The 13,394-nt window shown below is 43.0% G+C and overlaps 1 long non-coding RNA gene across 1 annotated transcript; it reads left to right on the forward strand.

The window, feature by feature from the left end:
- The first annotated feature begins 5,180 nt into the window (after positions 1 to 5,180).
- On the forward strand, positions 5,181 to 6,519 carry LOC123481484. Its single transcript, XR_006657153.1, has 3 exons — positions 5,181 to 5,221; positions 5,926 to 6,082; positions 6,405 to 6,519. It is a non-coding gene; the product is annotated as an uncharacterized LOC123481484 (long non-coding RNA).
- The last annotated feature ends 6,875 nt before the right edge of the window (positions 6,520 to 13,394 follow it).

Raw genomic sequence — 13,394 nt, forward strand, 5'->3', positions numbered from 1 at the left:
TGCAGTTATTATTATCCTGAGTGGCGCAGTGGTCTAAGGCACTGCATCGCAGGGCTAACTGTGCCACTAGAGATCCTGGTTCGGATCCAGGCTCTGTCGCAGCCGACAGCGACCGGGAGACTCATGGGCGGCGCACAATTGGCCCAGCGTCGTCCAGGGTAGGGGGGAAAATGGCCGGCAAGGATGGAGCTCAGTTGATAGAGCATGGTGTTTGCAACGCCAGGGTTATGGGTTCGATTCCCACGGGGGGAGGCCAGTAAAAAAATAAATAAAGATTAAAATAATAAAAATGTATTCACTAGGTTGCTCTGGATAGGAGCGTCTGCTGGGTGACTAGAATGTAAATGTATTATCATTGATTCAGTAATGATAGGAGGGAAGTAGCGATAAAGCTGTGAGGGTTGAGTTGAGGACAAGGAGAATGATTTGTGGCTCTGGTTGAGGGATTTTATGAAGTTAGGCAGTATTTAGGTCATAAGAGGGAGCTACCAAATTAAGTTGAGCCTAACTATCTTTGATTGTTATTTTTCAATTGGGTTTTTCAAATCAAATAAAAACACACCCAGCATGATGTTTATAAAGGGTTGTTATGTTGAATTTAGGGAATTTTCAACAGTTCATAGGTGGTGTTTACTATGCTGTGGGATGGAACGGTTTATTGGGTGATATTTGAAACTAAATTCATGGAATAAGCTGCAGTAATCAGAAGAATGTACAATCTAAGGCGAGACAACTATTGCCTAGATCATTGATTTAGCAATAGGGTCAGGTAGATAAGGACTAGAAAAAAAAGCTTGGGTCATCATTATGTACTGCATACGGGTAAATTAAGTGATCTTATCTATGGGAAGGCAATGGCAGCCCATGGTAAAATCATTTGGAACTCTGAGGAGGAAGAACAGGTTATGTTGTTGCTCTCTTCCCAAACAGTCTTAGCTTTTAATAAATATATCAGGGATGTTACCCAAAATGGTAGAGAGTAAAGAGGGATGACATTGGTCGTGGTTTAAAGATGATGTTTTTTTTTTTGGTGGGCTATTAGAGATAACTGGGTTAATCACGAACATAGAGGTTTTTATTCTTTGTTGCTAGGCAGAATACTTAAGTGACCTAAAAAATGGACTTGTCATGTCCAACAATCAGTCTTCAGGTCAAGCCCGGGAGAGCCGGGGTAGAACAGAGGTTGAACTAAACATAAGTGTTTTTACAAGATAAGAGATTGTTTGATTGGATTACTAATTGATTCTGAACTGAATGAAAGTCAAATTTAGCCGCCATAAAGACAAAGGAAGTGGGAGGAGCAATAAAGAAGCAAAAAGAATCTCAAAAATGAAAGGCATGGCAATTGGTTGATAAATAACCTAAGGGAATGTTTAGGAAGGTGGAAAAAATTGACACATAAGCAGAACTATGTGTCAAGAGGGGAGAAGAGGCTAATTGTATTAGATAATATACGAAGGAGAGGACAAAATACTTTTAAAAAAAAACATTTTTTAGATAGTCTAAAAAGAGAATGCAGTCAGAAATTGTTACATTAATCTGAACATGTGTGAAGATAGTTTATTAACCACACCCGTATGTCAGAGGTTTTGTGCCCCACAGGTGAACTAAAGGAGAAGGTGACCCACTATCTAACCAGGTGACTGGTGAGCATCCAGTCACTAGAAAACTGGAAGCAGGCCTGTTGGGAAGGGCCCTATCAGGTTATGTTGGTAACCACCTTGGCCATTAGAATAGCAGAGAGAGGAACCTGGGTCCATGTTACCCACTGCAAGAAGGTAGGACCACATACAAGCACCGCTTAGCACACGCAGAGTTGACGAGCGGAACTGCGCCACAGGGTGCGGGGGTCATCTCTGTCAACGAAGATCTCCTACCCAGACCTATCATCACTGTAGTGTGTTCCTAGGGTGTGAGTATGGGGTGGTACCGAGCAGAAGGACTCAAGACAGGAGAGGGTTGGGGGTTTTTGGGAATATGGGTGACCCTGAGCTGCATCATAGTCTCGGCAATAGTCATGGTAGGTCAAAATCCACCACCACCTCGCACCAATTATGCTATGGCCTTACCATTATTAAGAAATAAAGGAAAGCGACCCGACATACTGACCATCAAGGGCGAGTGATCTACAAAATAGGAGTCAGAGAAGGGTGGGGAGTAAGATTCAAAATTATGATTAGGGATCTTATCAGAGCGGATAAGCAAGCAACATGGGATTATAAAATCCCGTTGTATTTATGTTCAGCCCCCTCAGCGGATTGTTCCTGGGCTCAGGTATTTAGACATACTGGGGGAAGGAGATATGAGACGGGGGGGGGGCTGGACGTCAAGATGGAGGATAAGAAGGTATAACGACATCCCCACGGAAATGGTAGTAACAATAGTAAAAGTCACTAAAGAGGACATGAGAAGAACTTACTGGGCTTGCGCGGACGTATACGGACGGCATACTTGTCTAAGATTATATTTGATGGAGTCAAAAGATATAGAGGGAGCAGGTACTGTCATTAATCCACTAACAGCAATAGACTGAGTAAATCAGTCAAGGGATGACGGAGTCAATTTGACTAACCCGTCCACTATGAAAGATTTTCTCCTCCAAGAATGGAACAATGGGGAAGTGGAGGGGGTCCCTGATGAGAATCTCTGGTTAAAGTGGATGAAATACACCGCTAGGGCCTTGGGGGAGACCAATTGTTATGCATGCTCCATTGGGCGACCAACAATGTTGACCGCCCCAATGCCAAAGGCAATGTTTCCCTGTGTATTAGACCTGGGGTCCAATCAAAAAGAGCCAAATTGCACAGGGATTGGGCTGGCAAAATTGACATACTCGGCCAGCCCACCTAGATTCACTTTAACTCCTGGCGAATACCAGTGTTACAGACATGGCACCCGTAACTTGGGTGATTTTGATGGCTGTAAGGAGATAATTAATGTGACTGATTTAGATAAGGAAGGAAGGGAAAAAAAATTAGGAACCTAACCATCCCTTTGACTGATGTGTGGTGGGCATGCACTAAAAAAGGGAGCATTCGGCAGACATTACCAGAGGGATGGGTGGGTACTTGTGCACCAGTATTGTTGGTCCAACCTGTAAGAATTGGTCATCAAAGACCAGTGACGGGAAGAATAATTAGGAGAAAAGTCAGGAAGGAAATAGCCCAATTTGGATAGATGGTATAGGCATCCCCAGGGGTGTTCCAGACGAATACAAAGCTATAAAAGTTTTACTACAACATTTTTCTGGTGGGGGACAAACAAAAATATGGATTGGATAAATTATATCTATTACAACCAACAGCGATTTATTGACAAGACTAGAGATGCAGTAAAGGGGATCTCTGAGCGATTATCCGCCATCCCGCTCATAACTTAGTAGAGGTTGGTTCTAGATCAGGCAGAAAGGGCTGGTGTCTATAGAAAGATAAGCCATTGTTGCATATTTATCCCTAACAACACCACACCGGATGGGACAGTCACCAGAGCTCTTACAGAATTAACTGCACTAAGTGAAGGATGAACTGAACTCAGAAGTTAGTACATTGTGGATAGGGTGGTTTGATTAAATATTTGGTAAATGGAAAACCCTAGCAGCCACCATCTTAGGAGCGATCAGTGTTTGTATGGGTATTCTTGTATTATGTGGTTGTTGTCTTGTTCCCTGTGTCCGAGGATTGGTGAGTCAGGCGTTGGTGAAATGCAGTATCTAAACAATGATGAGAGATGGACTGACTCCGGACTCTGACCAGGGGAATGTGAAAAACAATCCTCCAGGCTTGGTGGATGACGAGGATTTGGACCCTGAAAGACCGCAATTGGATGAAATGTTTATTAGTTCTGATGTGATCTCTGAGATTAATCATGCTTGTAAAATACATTTATCCTGAATGTGGGAATATTTAGTCAAAGGGGTGGATTGTTAGATTAATTTGGATTTTAAGAATAATGACTAAAGAATTTCACCCCAAACACAGTATAAATGTTAGAATTATCATGTAGTGTCAACCCACTAACAGAAGGGGCGTTACTAACCATTCAAGGGGGAAGGCGGGAACTGTTTAAGAAAGCCACCTAAAGGTGGGAGGAGCATAGTGTCTTTGTTTGTCAAGGAGTATAAAAAACAGGATATTTGTGTTTTTGAGGAGAGCTCTCCATGAATAAATTTACTGATAATTACTTGTGGATTGTGGACCTTGAATCATTGATGATTAAAATCAGAGCTTTACAACCTCTGGTAATGATTCAAGCTTAGGTCGAATTAGAGATAGAAATTCACATGACAGAACCCCATAGAGAATTTATGGGGTATTGTCAAGAGGAAGATGAGCGACACGAGACCCAACAATGCAGATGAGCTGAAGGCCGCTATCGAAGCAACCTGGGTTTCCATAACCCCTCAGCAGTGCCACAGGCTGATAGACTCCATGCCATGCCGCATAGATGCAGTGATTCATGCATAAGGAGCCCCAACCAAGTACTGACTGCATGTACAAGAACATACTTTTCAGAAGGCCGACATGTCTGTATTATGTCATATTCTAATTTTCTGAGATACTGAATTTGGGGTTTTCATGAGCTGTAAGCCGTAATCATCAAGATTTTAAAAAATACAGCCTTGAACTATTTCACTTTTTGTGTAATTAATCCACGATATATATGAGTTTCACTTTGTCAGTTGAATTATTGAAATTACTTAACTTTTCCACAATATTCTAATTTATTGAGCTGCACCTGTATGTGTATGTGACCAATAACATTTTACTTTATTTGACTAACTGTGCTGTTGGCAACAACTGAATTATGTTTTTTTGCTGACGTTTACTGACACTGGTCATATTCAACGAGTTCGTAAATTCATCAGTTATTCTGCGCTCTGGCACACTCAGACGAGAGTGCTCTGAAATCGGAGTAGATGGCCAGAGTGAATTTACAAACGCACCCTTAGTTGACTAACTGCATCTCTCCCTGCTGTGTAGGTGCTAGTCTGTTCTGGGGCGTCCCTGTCGATGCCCCTGCTCGCGATGAGGAGCGCCCACAGCCAGAGTGGCACACCGACACAGGGCCTGGCGCTCCCGATGGCAGCAGGGCCTCCTCTAGTCGGAGCTCTGGCAGTGCCAGCCTTACCCACAGCAGGCACATAGATGGCTCGGAAGAAGAGAGCGGGGTCAGAGAGAGAGCGGGTGTCAGGCACACCATCCAACCAGTCAACGCACCAGAGGTAAGAGAACGGTTGGCTGCATTTCAAACTGAACGCTTGTTTTCTTCCATTGGCCCAGCCCTCAGTTTGAATTGACTGGAAGAATGAAAGAAAGTAATGGTTGTAGTTCACCACCTAGAACTCTGAACAGCAGTTTACACCATTTTACTCCCTCCATTTCACAAGAACGAGGCTTCAGTGATTTTACATTTTTTTACATTTTAGTCATTTTAGCAGACGCGACTTACAGTTAGTGAATACATATTTTTTTATACTGGCCCCCCGTGGGAATCGAACCCACAACCCTGGCGTTGCAAACGCCATGCTCTACCAACTGAGCTACATCTCTGCTGGCCATTCCCTCCCCGCCCCATGGGTCTCCCGGTCACGGCCAGCTACGACAGAGCCTGGATTCGAACCAGGATCTCTAGTGGCACAGCTAGCACTGCGATGCAGTGCCTTAGACCACTGCGCCACTCGGGAGAATGGAATAGACCAAGCTTTCAATCTGAAACCCAGCCACAGGAGAACATGGGTGATGTGAAAATATGCACGTGAGGGTGAGCCCTCACAACTGGCGTCAGAAGTGTGATACCACTTCTGTCACCAACTGTGACGGCTCACCCGCTGAACACCATCTGAACACTGGTGCCACCTTGTGGCCATTTCAGTAAAGTATTTTAACCGTAGTATGAACAGCATGTGTTTTTGTGCATTTCCTGCAGGACTCAGTCAGCATTTGGAGACTGTTCTTTCCAGAGTCCAGTGTTGGGGGAGAGTGCCAGCATGTACTACCAGTCCCAGTCTCCACAGAGGGACGGCACCAAGAGTCAGGAGCCCAGGGCGGTGGAGGACGATCAGCGGTTTTATCAGGATCTACTGGTAAGAGTCATCTTTTATAGGGACTTTTATTTGCTCCATGTATGTCAACAGGAGACCATGATTTGCGGAAGAAAAAAAATATACTTATGAGCACGGCTCCAAGTAATTAGGCTATGTATTTGTATTTGCACCGTCTTTCATCCTGGTATACTTCTTTTGGAGAATGTTTCAACAGAACCTAGTATTGCAGTGAAATGCTTAATACAACATGTTATGTGGCCAGCCTCCCTCCTGTGAAATCCCTTTGACTATCTGTCACTTGGACCTAAACATATGAAAAGCGCTTATAAATAAAGATCTGACGTTCTTCATCCTTCCACAGGGCCAAGTGAACAGCCGTCTCCAGGGATCAGTGAACGAGGAGGTCAAAGAGGAAGAAGATCGAAGCACCTCGTACACACTGCGAGAGAGACACAGCTTGTCCCCTAGACAAGTGTCCCACTGTCAGTTCCAGCAGTCATCCCCTAGCCCTGTTCCCGTCAGCTCCCGGGAGGCCGGAGCCCAAAGTAGAGCAGCAGCCAGGAGGAAGGGACCAGGTGCTCCACGCCACGCTGCGCCAGCTGCAGCAGCTAGGGGTCAACGTGGACCTGGACTCTGCCGACCCCGGGGGCAAGACCACGCGCAGCTCTGTAGAGAGTGCCAGGTATGTTTGCCTTGAAGTTTCAGGTTTACTTGACCATCTTTGCACGTAGGTCATAGAGGTAGTAGTATTATGGTATAACAAGAGGATGTTTCAGTTGTGGGAAATGGACCCGTTATGATGGTTACAGCCATTCTAACATGACAATAGGGGCCATTACAGTGGCTGTTTCTCTTACTTTCTTGCTCATTCTCATGTAAGCTCGACATAATTTAGCTACGTAGGTTACATTATGCAGAAGGTGTTCCTGTAACTTTGATTTAAAATGCAGCTTCCGTTTCCTTCTCCCCAGTACCCTGGCCGGCATCAACCCAGAGGCGGTCATCAGCAGACTGACCCTCCCAGAGTCGATGGGGACCAGCATGTGGGGCGGCAGCGTGGACCTCAGCCTGGAGGCCAACGCCATCGCCCTCCGATACCTAAGCGACCAGCAGCTCTCCAGGCTCTCTGTAGGGGGAGGGCAACAGCCCCCCGGGGCCCGTCCCAGGTTCAGCCCCTGCACACTGCTCTCAGAGAAGCCCCCCAACGGAGAAGAGCGCCATGGGACAGAGCAGTATTCTGTCTCCGAACAACATGTCTTTAGCCACCCGCAAGTACATGAAGAGATACGGGCTGATAGAGGAGGGGAGCGGGAGTGAGGAGGAGGAGAGGGCCGAGGGGGAGCAATCGGAGATGGGATACACTGTACAGTTCCATGTTCAACCGGAACAAGAAGGACTAGGAGAGTGGGAGCACAAAGGTTTGGTTCTGAAAAACATCACAAACGAGTTGCCCCACTCCGACCCTGTCCACCCCCAGGCACTGCATGCAGACTCTCAAAGCCAGCTACTCAGAGACTTGCGTCCTAAAATGCAGCTTTTGGCTCGCGGCGCCAAACACAGTTTGGAGAAGGAGAATGGCGCCAAACAGCGGCCATCTTTTGGAAAAAGCAGAGGGAGTGTCCTCAACCAGAAGGGTCGATGGGAAATTTCTTGGACCTAAGTAGACTTCGACAGCTGCCAAAACTCTTCTAAAGGACCCATGGGAACTAATGCAAAGGGGAACTCAAAATGACAAATGAAATGTATTGTCGAATCCATTGGGATTTGTCAGTTTGCTTGTTTCCTTAGTAAGAGGTTTTTAAATGCTTCCATACATTTTTGTTTACAATAAAAACAATTATGCCTCTTTATTTTAATCTTCATGGTGCTCATTGTAATGTATACATGTGTGTGTGACCGCTGATTGACAGAGATTGTTACCAAATAACCACAGTGCTCTTTTGTCTGTGAGCAAAATGATTCTCCTCTTTCTACTACTACCACTTGGAGGAGGGTGTAGTGTCATGATGTAGCTCTTTTCAATGGTGGCAGCTAGGTCCTTTCTATCTATTTTTATTTTAAATGCTTTTGATTTTCAACATGCCATGGATGCCAATTGTCTGAACCGTTGTAAAAGCTATTTAATTTACAGTTTGGCCGTTTATTGATAACCACTATACCAATCTCGTGGTAATTGATGTGCACCTATTTATAGTCAATGTTGGGATTTTTTAAAGTCTGATTACATGGTGAAACAGACTACATTCATGCCAAATTGTTGTACTTCTCAGTTTTTAATGTTGTAAATATTTACGTTTCTTTCATGCTGCATTGTTTTTCTTGTGTGTGTTTACATGAAATGCCTCGAGCATTATTTCTCATTTCCAACTTTGAAATTTCTATTTAAGATTGCCTCAATAAATATGTACCTGATTCATTTACGTTTTCCACAGAAGGTTGTTTCTTTCTTTTGTGAATGTACATTTGTATTCTATTTAGTTAGCCCTCTACAGTCCCACAATGCCCACCCCAACCCAGCCTTCAGCCTTCAATCCCTGCAGTATTTTCACACCCCTCCGACAGACACTGTTAACCTCTCCTCACCGCTCTTCAAAAAATTGCCATGTCACAACAGGCATATATAGAAGAAATTGAGAGAAGTACTAGAGATTTCAATTGTGAAATGTTGCTTATCTGTGCTAGAACTAGGCTCCTGGTTAAAGCTAATGTTGTGGGGGGAATGGCCTATTCTGGGCTCAATGGAAAATGTGGTTAATCTCATATGCTAACAGCATGTCGGCACAGAGTAAGAGTGTAGCTCAGATATATTCATCCTATCCCTGCACCTGTCACTGATTTCTCTTTCTCCATCACATCTGTTTACCAGAACTACAGTTTTCACTCATCCATGTAGTAATGCAGCTGCAGGAGTATTCTAGTACTGGATACAAAGTTGGAGGGATTAAAGAATAAAAGGAATGCCGGAATAAAGTATTTTAATGTTTTCACACTTATGAATCGTGAGGTGAAGATAATTGTTCACCAACATCTTTCATGTGTGGTTTCACCAGTTGTCATCATTCTGCAGCCAGGTGCCCTGGTCTAGCACAATGCCGTGCTCCTCGGTAATTGCCCACTTGGCCTTATAGCGATGGTCCCCTGCGCCCTCCCGAGGTCCCACACCTCTATAAACAGCGTCTCCTCAGGCACCTTCATGAAATCAGAGGTCAGGCCCAGTTTCTGGTGGTCAGAGGTCATCGGTATGGTGGTGGAGTCCAGATACTGGCCCAGGGCGTGGCTGAGGTGATTGCCTGGTGAAGTCTGCTGAGGCTGGCGTTGCACACTGCTGCCCCACAGGCCTGTCTGGTTCTTCATAACCTCAAGACGACAAGGTTCTTCCGCTCTATGGGATACACACAGCCTGACGTAACACCTTGTTCCTGGTCTGGTTCCATACTGTACTGGATGTGCTGTAGACAACTATCATCGTACAGTATGGGACCAGACTACCTTTTTCATAGTCTTCAAGGGAAATCAGAACTATTGAATTCTATTGGGTCATTAAATTAAAAGATCATACAAGTACCATAATGCAGTATTCGCTGTAATGATGTTTACCTAATGTCTGAAGTGTTCCAGGCATCTCCCATGGACTGACCAGGCTTGAGCAGGGCGAGATCACCAAATATCTCCTCTGTCATGGTTGTGTTTTGCTCCAGGGGTGGTGAGGGCAGGAGGTTTGGAGGGAAGTATGGCCAATGGTCAGCTGTGTTGCATGATCCATTGAATGAAGTGTTTTTCCCAAGGTCAGTCAATTCGATAAATTCAGTCTCTTTGATCTTTCGCTGTTTTCTTCCATTTCTAGTTCTGGTTTTGGTCTCGGTGGTGCTAAAGCAGCATACAAAGAAAAAAGAACACCAAGCTCGAAACCATGTTTTACCTGCTTTCTTCATTTTGATAATGAGAATTTTACATTAAAAAATGTAGAATTGGAACTAACAAACAGGTTTGCATGGTAACGGTAAACATTCCAAATCATGTAACCTTTGTGACATCTATATGATGAGAATTTGAATTGTATGTTGACATCTAAGTTCTAATCAAAGAATTCTCATCTCGCAGTTTTGATTGAATATTGTTCCACTGAATTCAGACCCCAAAGGAATACCCCACATCTGATGTGGTGGCATAATTGACATCATCAACATCACTAGGGGAACCCCTCTCTTACTGGTGTTAAATAATTGTACATTAATCATTTGATTCAATGCAATTCCCCCTAATGCAAATCAAAAAGGTTATCTGTTCAGCTCCATATGTCCAGTGGTAACATCCCGCTGGGCACACACTGGTTGAATCAACGTTGTTTCAACGTAATTTGTCAACATATTGTGGAAATATATTTGAAAAAAAAATCATCAACCCGGACTGTTCTCATCTAATTTCAACCAGCTTTGTAAACATTGAAATTAGGGTAAAACCTAAACACATTAACTTAACCTGACTAACAGGTTGTTACATCAATCTAATTTCAACATAATCATCAGAACTATGTATATGTTGAAATTGAATTGTGGAAAACATCCCCACAGCATGATGTTACCACCACCATGCTTCACCGTAGGGATGGTGCCAGGTTTCCTCCAGACGTGACGCTTGGCATTCAGGCAAACGAGTTCAATCTTGGTTTTATCAGACCAGAGAATCTTGTTTCTCATGGTCTGAGAGTCTTTAGGTGCCTTTCGGCAAACTCCAAGCATGCTGTCATGTGCCTTTTACTGAGGAGTGGCTTCAGTCTGGCTACTCTACCACAAAGGCCTGATTGGTGGAGTGCTGCAGAGATTGTTGTTCTTCTGGAAGGTTCTCCCATCTCCACAGAGGAACTCTAGAGCTCTGTCAGAGGGACCATCGGGTTCTTGGTCACCTCCCTGACCAAGGCCCTTCTCCCCCGATTGCTCAGTTTGGCCGGGCGGCCAGCTCTAGGAAGAGTCTTGGTGGTTCCAAACTTCTGCCATTCAAGAATGATGGAGGCCACTGTGTTCTTGGGGACCTTCAATGCTGCAGAAATATTTTAGTACCCTTCCCAGATCTGTGCCTCGACACAATCCTGTCTCGGCGCTCTACGGACAATTTGTTCAACCTCATGGCTTGGTTTTTGCTCTGACATGCACTGTCAACTGTGGGACCTTATATAGACAGGCCTTTCCAAAACATGTCCAATCAATTGAATTTGCCACAGGTGGACTCCAATCAAGTTGTAGAAACATCTCAAGTCAATTTTAGAATAAGACTGTAACATAACAAAATGTGGAAAGAGTCAAGGGGTCTGAATACATTCCGAAGGCACTGTATATATATATATATATATATTGGGTGGTTGATATTATGTTGAATTTCATATTTGATAAGACATTATATTTGACCTTGTTTCAATGTCGATAGTAATGTGGTATGTTTGAATCAATGTCATTGTTTCAATGTTATGCCATCAACCTAAATAAAGAGGTACATTGAAATAAAATTGGAAGCCAACATTGACGCCTACTGGTATATGAGGGGTAATGCACTTCAGTCATAACAAGTCGACCATCCAGATGCCTCCCTCTATATATATATCCTGCTTAGCTTTGGAAACAAGCTGTGCTTGATTCAGCTTAGCCATCGTGTCAACACATTTAGATGTTGATCAGCTTCCGTACTCATTTGCATACACTGCCTAAACATTGACTAGTTGAAAGTAACTCCTCTAACTTTTCTTACACAAGCAGTATGTGAAAGAAAATTAGGAGTAAGGTTGGGTTTATGTAGGCTACAGTGGCATCTGCTTTGCACAAAGGATACCATCATTTCAACATGAAGCATGGTTGATTGGATCTTTGGAAGTTTAGAAGTAGTTACCACTAGCCATATAATTCATTATGTTAATAATAAACTTTTACGTTTGGATATTGTCTTTTATATATGTTATTCATAATATTGAGTATATATACTATCCAAGCAGTTTGTCTACAAATACATTATTGATATGTTGGATTCATGGCTCCATCTCAACCAAAAATCTAAGTTAAAGAATAGCACTAAATCAAATCAAACTTTAAATGCACTTCAAATAAAGTTTGATTTGATTTAGTCCTATTCTTCAACTTAGATTTTTGGTTGAGATAGAGATGGAATCCAACATATTAATAACTTGTAGATTACATTTGAAATCAACCAACCAGCCTTCATATACAAGACAATATCCAAAGATAAAAGTGGATTATTAATATCATGAATTTAGCATCATATTTATAGCGCTAATGGTAACTACTTCTAAACTTCCAAAGATCCAGTCACCCATGGATGAATGATAGTATACCTAGCTACAAGTTTAAATGATGGTGTCCTTTGTTGGGTAAATCAGATGTCAATATAGCCTTCATCAACCCAACCTCACTCCGAATTTACATTCACATACAGCTTGTGTAAGAAAATGTAGAGGAGTTACTTTCAACTATTCAACGTTATTTAGGTAGTCTACGCAAATGAGTATGGAAGCTGATCAATGTCTAAATGTGTTGTCATAATAGCTCAGCTGAAAAGAACACATCTTCTTTCCTAAAGCGTAGCAGGGTATGCAAAGGTAGACATTTGGATGGTGGACTTGTTCTAACTGAAGTGCATTACCCCTCGTAGACGTCACTGTTCAGGCAGAACGCATTGACTGTAGCTAAACTTTTTATTTCAATATACCTCTTTATTTAGGTTGATAGCATGACGTTCAAACAATGGCGTTGAGTCAAACACACCATTTTACTATCAACATTGAAAGGTCAAATAAAATATGTTTAAACAAATCTAAAATTCAACATAATTTCAACCACCCAATTCAATACAGGATGAAAAATATTTTTTACGTTTCTATGTGGGATTGTCTACGCAATTTCAACGTATACATCCTGTAGTTCTGATGATTATGTTGAAATTAGATTGATGTAACAATGTATTTAAGTTGAAGTTTTACCCTAATTTCAATGTTTACAAAGCTGGTTAAAATTAGATGAAAAAGGTACTGGTTGATTACTTTTTTCAAATCCAATGTATTTTCCACGTTGATATCACGTCACAATACGTTGACAAACTAGTTGAAACAACATTGATTCAGCCAGTGCGTGCCCAGTGGGTTGAGACATTATAATGAGACATATTGAGATACTGTATGATGCTGGTGATGTGCGTCACTGTTGTCCTGGGTCTTCTCTCAGTGGGTGGCTCCCAGATGGCCCCTTTAACCTGTGAGGGACTCCTGAGACCACTGGAGCAGCGCTGCCTTAATCAAATGCTGTGGAAGTGTCTATGGTTGTGGTATGTGGTTGTCTATTGTGGGCCATCT

The sequence above is a fragment of the Coregonus clupeaformis genome, chromosome 20, assembly GCF_020615455.1.
Source record: "Coregonus clupeaformis isolate EN_2021a chromosome 20, ASM2061545v1, whole genome shotgun sequence".
NCBI classification, from domain to species: domain Eukaryota; kingdom Metazoa; phylum Chordata; class Actinopteri; order Salmoniformes; family Salmonidae; genus Coregonus; species Coregonus clupeaformis.